Below are 6,000 nucleotides of genomic sequence, written 5' to 3' on the forward strand. Positions count from 1 at the left end.
CATTCGATTCGGCTGATCACCAGGAACACAATGGTACCATTTTTTAAGCTCTAGCGTCATTATGTGCCAAGTTATTGGCAAAAACGTCATTTGACCTCAGTTGACCTCATTTGACCTGACCCATGGATAAGTACACCAAACAACGAAGCACCAAGTGACCTGCTGTTAAGTACCGTGGTTTCAAAGCACAAAAGTGATAGAACGAAGCGGATATCTCCAGTATTTTCCGAATTTAGTATTTTCCCATAGGCTTAACATTACGACGTAATGACCTCTAACTGACCTCAGGTCAGTGACCACAAAAAAGCCGGAATATATGTTATACAACTCGGTGAACTTAGCACATCCTGAAAGTTTGACAGAAATCAGTCGAAAACTGTGAGTTGGACAGGTGCAAAAAGAAAATTGAAATTTGACCATGACCTTGTACCGGTTTTTCTGACCTGGTGACCTGACCCAAGGTCACTTGGACCTGAAATTTTCAGGTGATATGTAAAAAGGTTGCCCCATAGGCTGTGCCAAATTTGGCGGCGCTGCGCGCCGCCGTTTTTACGCTATCTTTGAAAAACCTTAGGGGGGGGGGGGTCGCATCGACCCCCCTGCCAGGGCGAGGGTTAACCCGCGCGGGGCTGGGGGGGTAAATTTTACCCCCCCTCGCGAATTTTTGCGATATCTCAAAAACGGCGGCGCGCAGCGCCGCCAAACTTTCAGTACCTTTTCTTACATCAATTTGACACCTTCCCTGAAAATTTGAGCGAAATCCGTCGGAAAATTTTTGAGAAATTGACGTTTTAGTGACGTCATGTTCGCCATTTTCGCCTCAAAAACGGCAAAAGTTCAAACGCCGCTAACATCTTCATTTTAAAGGAATCAAGACGTAACAAAAAAGGTTATACGTAATTTTACTTTGTCTATCAAATGGCTATCTCGGTTTTTTGAAAATTTTGGATTTTGGCCTAAATTTTTTTTCAAAAAACTGATTTTTTTGGGAAAATCATTATAAAATCCAAAATTTTGAGTCTATCGAAAAAACCGGAATATATGTCAGAGAAGTGGTCTATATGCACCTACATACCAAATTTTAGAAGAATCGGTTCAAAAATGTGGGAGTTATTCAAAATTGTATGACGTCACGACACACACAATTTTTGAAAAATGACTTTTTTGGACGTTCTAGACCTCGTACGGAAACAAAAATAGCACCATTCGATTCGCCGTGAAAACCTGCATCAGATAGACACCTTTTTAGGCCTTAACAACCAACTTCAAAATTTGACCTCACTTGACCTGACCTTGACCTGACCTTGACCTGAAATTCATCCAGAGGTGGTCCATATCACTTATTGAGTGTGCCTATTGAATTCTATGAGTAAAATGACCCATAAAACATGTGTCGCACATGCCCTTTTCTATATTTTGTTTTTTGGTGACCTGACCTGACCTGACCTGACCTTGACCTTGACCTCTGAATGATATTGTATGCAACTAATATTGTCTTGGTAGCCTAAAAACACGTTTTGGGCGATCAGTCTCAGTCCATGACTCCATTCTTCGGCAACTACGGTGCAAGGCCGATACTGTAGAAACTTGCAATTTGTACCCTTGACCTGACCTTGACCTTGACCTCAAACTTTAAATTAAGTACATGTTTTTAGTAGTTCGTGATGAGAGCTTTCGATTGGCGTTTGAATTTTCCAAATCGGACCATTAGTTCGGGAGATAACAGGGGGGGGTAAAATTTACCCCCCCCCCAGCCCCGCGCGTTCGGCTGGAGACCCCAGCCCCGCGCGGGTTAAAACTCGCTTAGGGTAGACAGCTGAAACTTGGTATACCTAATCTTTTATTCAAACTGGATCTTTTGACCTCAACTGCGTTTTCAGGTCAGGTCAGGTCACTGACCTATGACGTCATAAATAAACCTCTGCGAAGTCCTCAGATGTTGCAACTTTGCAACGCCCTCAGTGCCAGAGGAACTTTCACAGGAAGATGAAAGTTACAGGACGTAGTATCCTTCTGAGGTCTCACAATTTGTTTATCTCGGATTTAACCTAAATGTCACATGAGGTCAGGTCGGTCAAGTGACCTCACCATTATAAGTCAATGGGGGAAATATTGAAACTGTTATTTTGGCGCCGGAAATGATCTAAAACTATCCCAAGCACATGAAATCGTGGTTTCATGATCGGACCTTACAAAGAGTGCATGAAACCACGATTTCATGTGCTTGGGACAGTTTTTAGACAATTTCCGGCGTCAAAATAACAGTTTTCATATTTCCCTCCATTGACTTATTATGGTGAGGTCAGGTGACCGAACTGACCTCATGTGACATTTGGGAAAAATCTGAGATGTACAATTTATGAGACCTCTAAAGGATACTACGTCCTGTAAGTTTCATCTTCCTGTGAAAGTTCCTCTGGCACTGAGGGCTTTGCAAAGTTGCAACTTCTGAGGACCGTGCAGAAGTTAATTTATGACGTCATAGGTCAGTGACCTGACCTGACCTGAAAACGCAGTTTGTGTCAAAAGATCCAGCTTGAATAAAAAATTAGGTATGCCAAGTTTCAGCTGTTTTCCCTCAGCGTGTTTTGAGCTATCGCGAAAAACCCCTATGAGGCGGCATCCGCCCCATCCCTTCTCGGCCGACGAGAGTTAATGTACTAATTCATGTACATGTATGAGCAGATATAGTATCATCTCAGCTAAAATATATCACTAATTCATGTTCGATACATTCTAGTGTTAGTATAAATATTCACTCATTACATTTTCAATTTATTTGACTTTTGTGCATGACGAATATTTACTTTTAAAAAATAGGTCCTATCTCAAAAATGGAAATTTTTCAGATTTCAGGGACCACACCATCGGATTCCTCGCAAAATTTTGGTTCAGAAAACACTAAAATTGGAGATAGGTATTTTCAAAAGTTATTTACCGTCTGTTGGAGCAATGTGCGTAGCCGGGTGCAGTGAGTGCCTTGGGGCTGGGTGGCCTGTCCTCTGGACGGGCTCAGCCCCGGCGACTCACTAGGGTGCCTGCCCAGACCAATGTCTCCCCCTTTATCCTATCATCCTCCCGGCTCTGAAATGGTCTTGCCAGACCGAAAGGGCCTAACCCAACAAAACAAACAAACAAACAAACAAACAAGTCACACTTACCGCTCCATCATTTTTCCGGCCTAAGGACAGTCAAATGTGTGTCCTCCACACCGTCAATCCCCTGATCCGGCCTAAACGGTCACTTAATGTTGGTTAAGTCTAGTTTAGTTTAGTTTAGTTTATTTCACAATCATCCACAGGCACAAACCCAGTTACGGACGAAGTCGTATGTGTAAAACGAAGCTAGATTAGCTTCGAAGCTAGCTTGGTAGCTCCTCTACAGGATGACCCGGTATACGGTGACCGTTAGTGGGGCGATGGCCTGTCCACGGACCACGTGCTGGGCTCAGCCCGGCGGAACATGAGGGTGTCCGCCCTGACCAATGTCTTCCCCTAATTGCTACCTATAGTCCTTCCTACTCTGCAAACGGCTCATCGGGGCCTAACCCTTTAAAACCGAACAAAGTGACACTCAGTCAACTGATTCATCTCACGCATGGCTGAAGGAGCACTGCACAACTGTTCGGGCTAGTTTCGTGCCAGTCCATGCTTTGTGTAAGTAACGGAACCTCCGATGAACTTTTTTACAGCGTACCTGCCATAGCTCTCGATTGATTGCAATGCCCACGCTAGTTGACAGCGGCACTATGTTTTCGCTGCATGCCGTAACTACCTCACTCGGTACACAAAATCGGTTCTGCATTCCCCAATACCGCATCAATTCTTGTCAATCGAATGTTTTCCTGTAATTAATCGTCCGGAATAGCAGACTCAATATCACTTCCTCGGTCACTAGTTATCTAACGTTGTTTGCAGGAATGACCTTTTTACCCATTGCCCTCCATGGAGTTAAAAAAGGTCGCTGCACTTGGAGAGTTGGCCTGTTCTCAGTTCTCACGTTAATAGAAAAATTGCTTAGGTGAAAAAATAAGAGAGAAATGACACCACCGAGCGAGCGTTAACTTTTTATTGCCCACTGATCGCTCATCTACTATCCTACTACATCATCTACTACGCATACTACCAGTATAACGCCTTTGGGGGCGACTAACGGAGCGAGCGAGAGGGTGGGCCTTGCACGTGCGAAATTGCGAGGGGGTACCTCCAACTGACTTGTGCACGGCACCCTACTAACTGGTCTCTAGCGATGTGCCAAATTTGGGCACAATCGGCCCAGCCGTTCTCGAGATCTGGAAGCGGCACCCTGCACGTGCGCACGTGCAAAATGGGTCCCAACTGACTTGTGCACGGCACCCTACTAACCGGTCCCTAACAGTGTACCAAATTTGAGCGCAATCGGTCCAGCCGTTCCCGAGATCTGGAAACGACCCCTGCACGTGCGCACGTGCAGCAGCACCCCAACTCTGGCACATGTATATGCAGTGCCTAGTGGGTGCCTACCTATATGCCAACTTTCAGCGCAATCGGCCAATTAGTTACCGAGATATTGCAACAATTAAAAAACTGACACCTCTTCGTTTTGCACGTGGCACGTGCATAAGGGGTCACCCACATGCATCGGGAATAGTCCAATACTTGGTAGAAGGAATGAAGCTACCCTACAAAAATTACCGCGTTTAAATCGGTCAAGTGGTTGCTGAGATATAAGCCTCGCAAAAGCGTGACCACGGCCGGACGGCCGGCCGGCCGGCCGCTCATACTCAGAAATTTCCGTTAATCTAAGGAAAGACTACGCTCGCTTCGCTCGCTCCGTAACTACTTCATATACATCTACTAGTAGACCATCCAGTGCTCGGTAAAGGTTTCAGTCTGACGTTAAAAAAATATTCTTTTCTGCTAAACTCGTTGTCCACGTCGGTGTGACCATTTTAAAGTTTGAATTTTGGCAGTTATTTTGCCAAACCTTAGGCCACGACAGGCACAGCCTCGCCAGACATCGATTTCTAGTTCGGACTGTATAGGACATCCATGGTACACTGCACCGATAATTTAGCACCGACTGGTAATCCACAGTACCTGCTGCGAAGTATGCTGGCTGGTGGAGGGGAGGGGGAGGGGACATTTGGCCCCCCCCCCACCTGATACCTCCAGACCCGTTTGGCTGCTTATGTTGATGCAAGCAAGTAAGCAACAAATGACTGCGGATGCTCGAACCGTGAACTGTGCAGTATTAACTTAAAAACATGGAGTTTGGGGTAACACATACACGAAAATCGACATTTTTAAGAGTTTCTAAACAGCTTCTACCTGTACCTGTAATTTAGGTACCTGTATTTAGGTACCTGTAATTTTGTTGCTTCTGGGCCGATTTCGTCTATCCTACATTTTAGCACAGGCCTTCCTTTCTCGTCTTTTTTGAATATGATATAAGTTGTTTCAGGTGAAAAGCGGGATGAACACGCATTTAATTTTTTACCATCGAAAAAGGGCTTCTAATAGATCGACAATAAGATGAACGATTCATTCAATCAGGATTCCTACAAAACCTACAAGTTTTTCCCAGGCAGAAGCAGATGCAGTAGCCAGTAATGCTGCATCCGTTGCTGTTACAAACTTGACAGTTTTTCCCCGGGCACAGAATCACACATTTATCACAGTGCTGTTATAGCTGCTACATTCACACTCCCACAACACAACTAACCTCGTTGGCCCCTTTCCTTACCCCCGTCGTACCTAATACCTATCTTCTATCTGCATATCTAAATTGCATCACGGGTAAAGATACCGGAACACGAATTGGGAATATCCGTGGCGCAGGACGCCGTACCGGCAGTGTCACAGTACCGCCGGAGACAAATGGTGTGGGACCCTGCCGCGCACTGTTTGTGTATCCTGTCTGCTCAGCCTTGACCCAATGGATCATAACCTGTGTGCTGCATGCCCACTTGGTCGCAAATATTTAATTGGCTCGCCGTGGGCGGCTCAGCTGGTGGCCAGG

This window comes from Amphibalanus amphitrite, unplaced genomic scaffold (genome assembly GCF_019059575.1).
Source record: "Amphibalanus amphitrite isolate SeventyFive unplaced genomic scaffold, NRLGWU_Aamphi_draft 000902F_arrow, whole genome shotgun sequence".
NCBI lineage: Eukaryota > Metazoa > Arthropoda > Thecostraca > Balanomorpha > Balanidae > Amphibalanus > Amphibalanus amphitrite.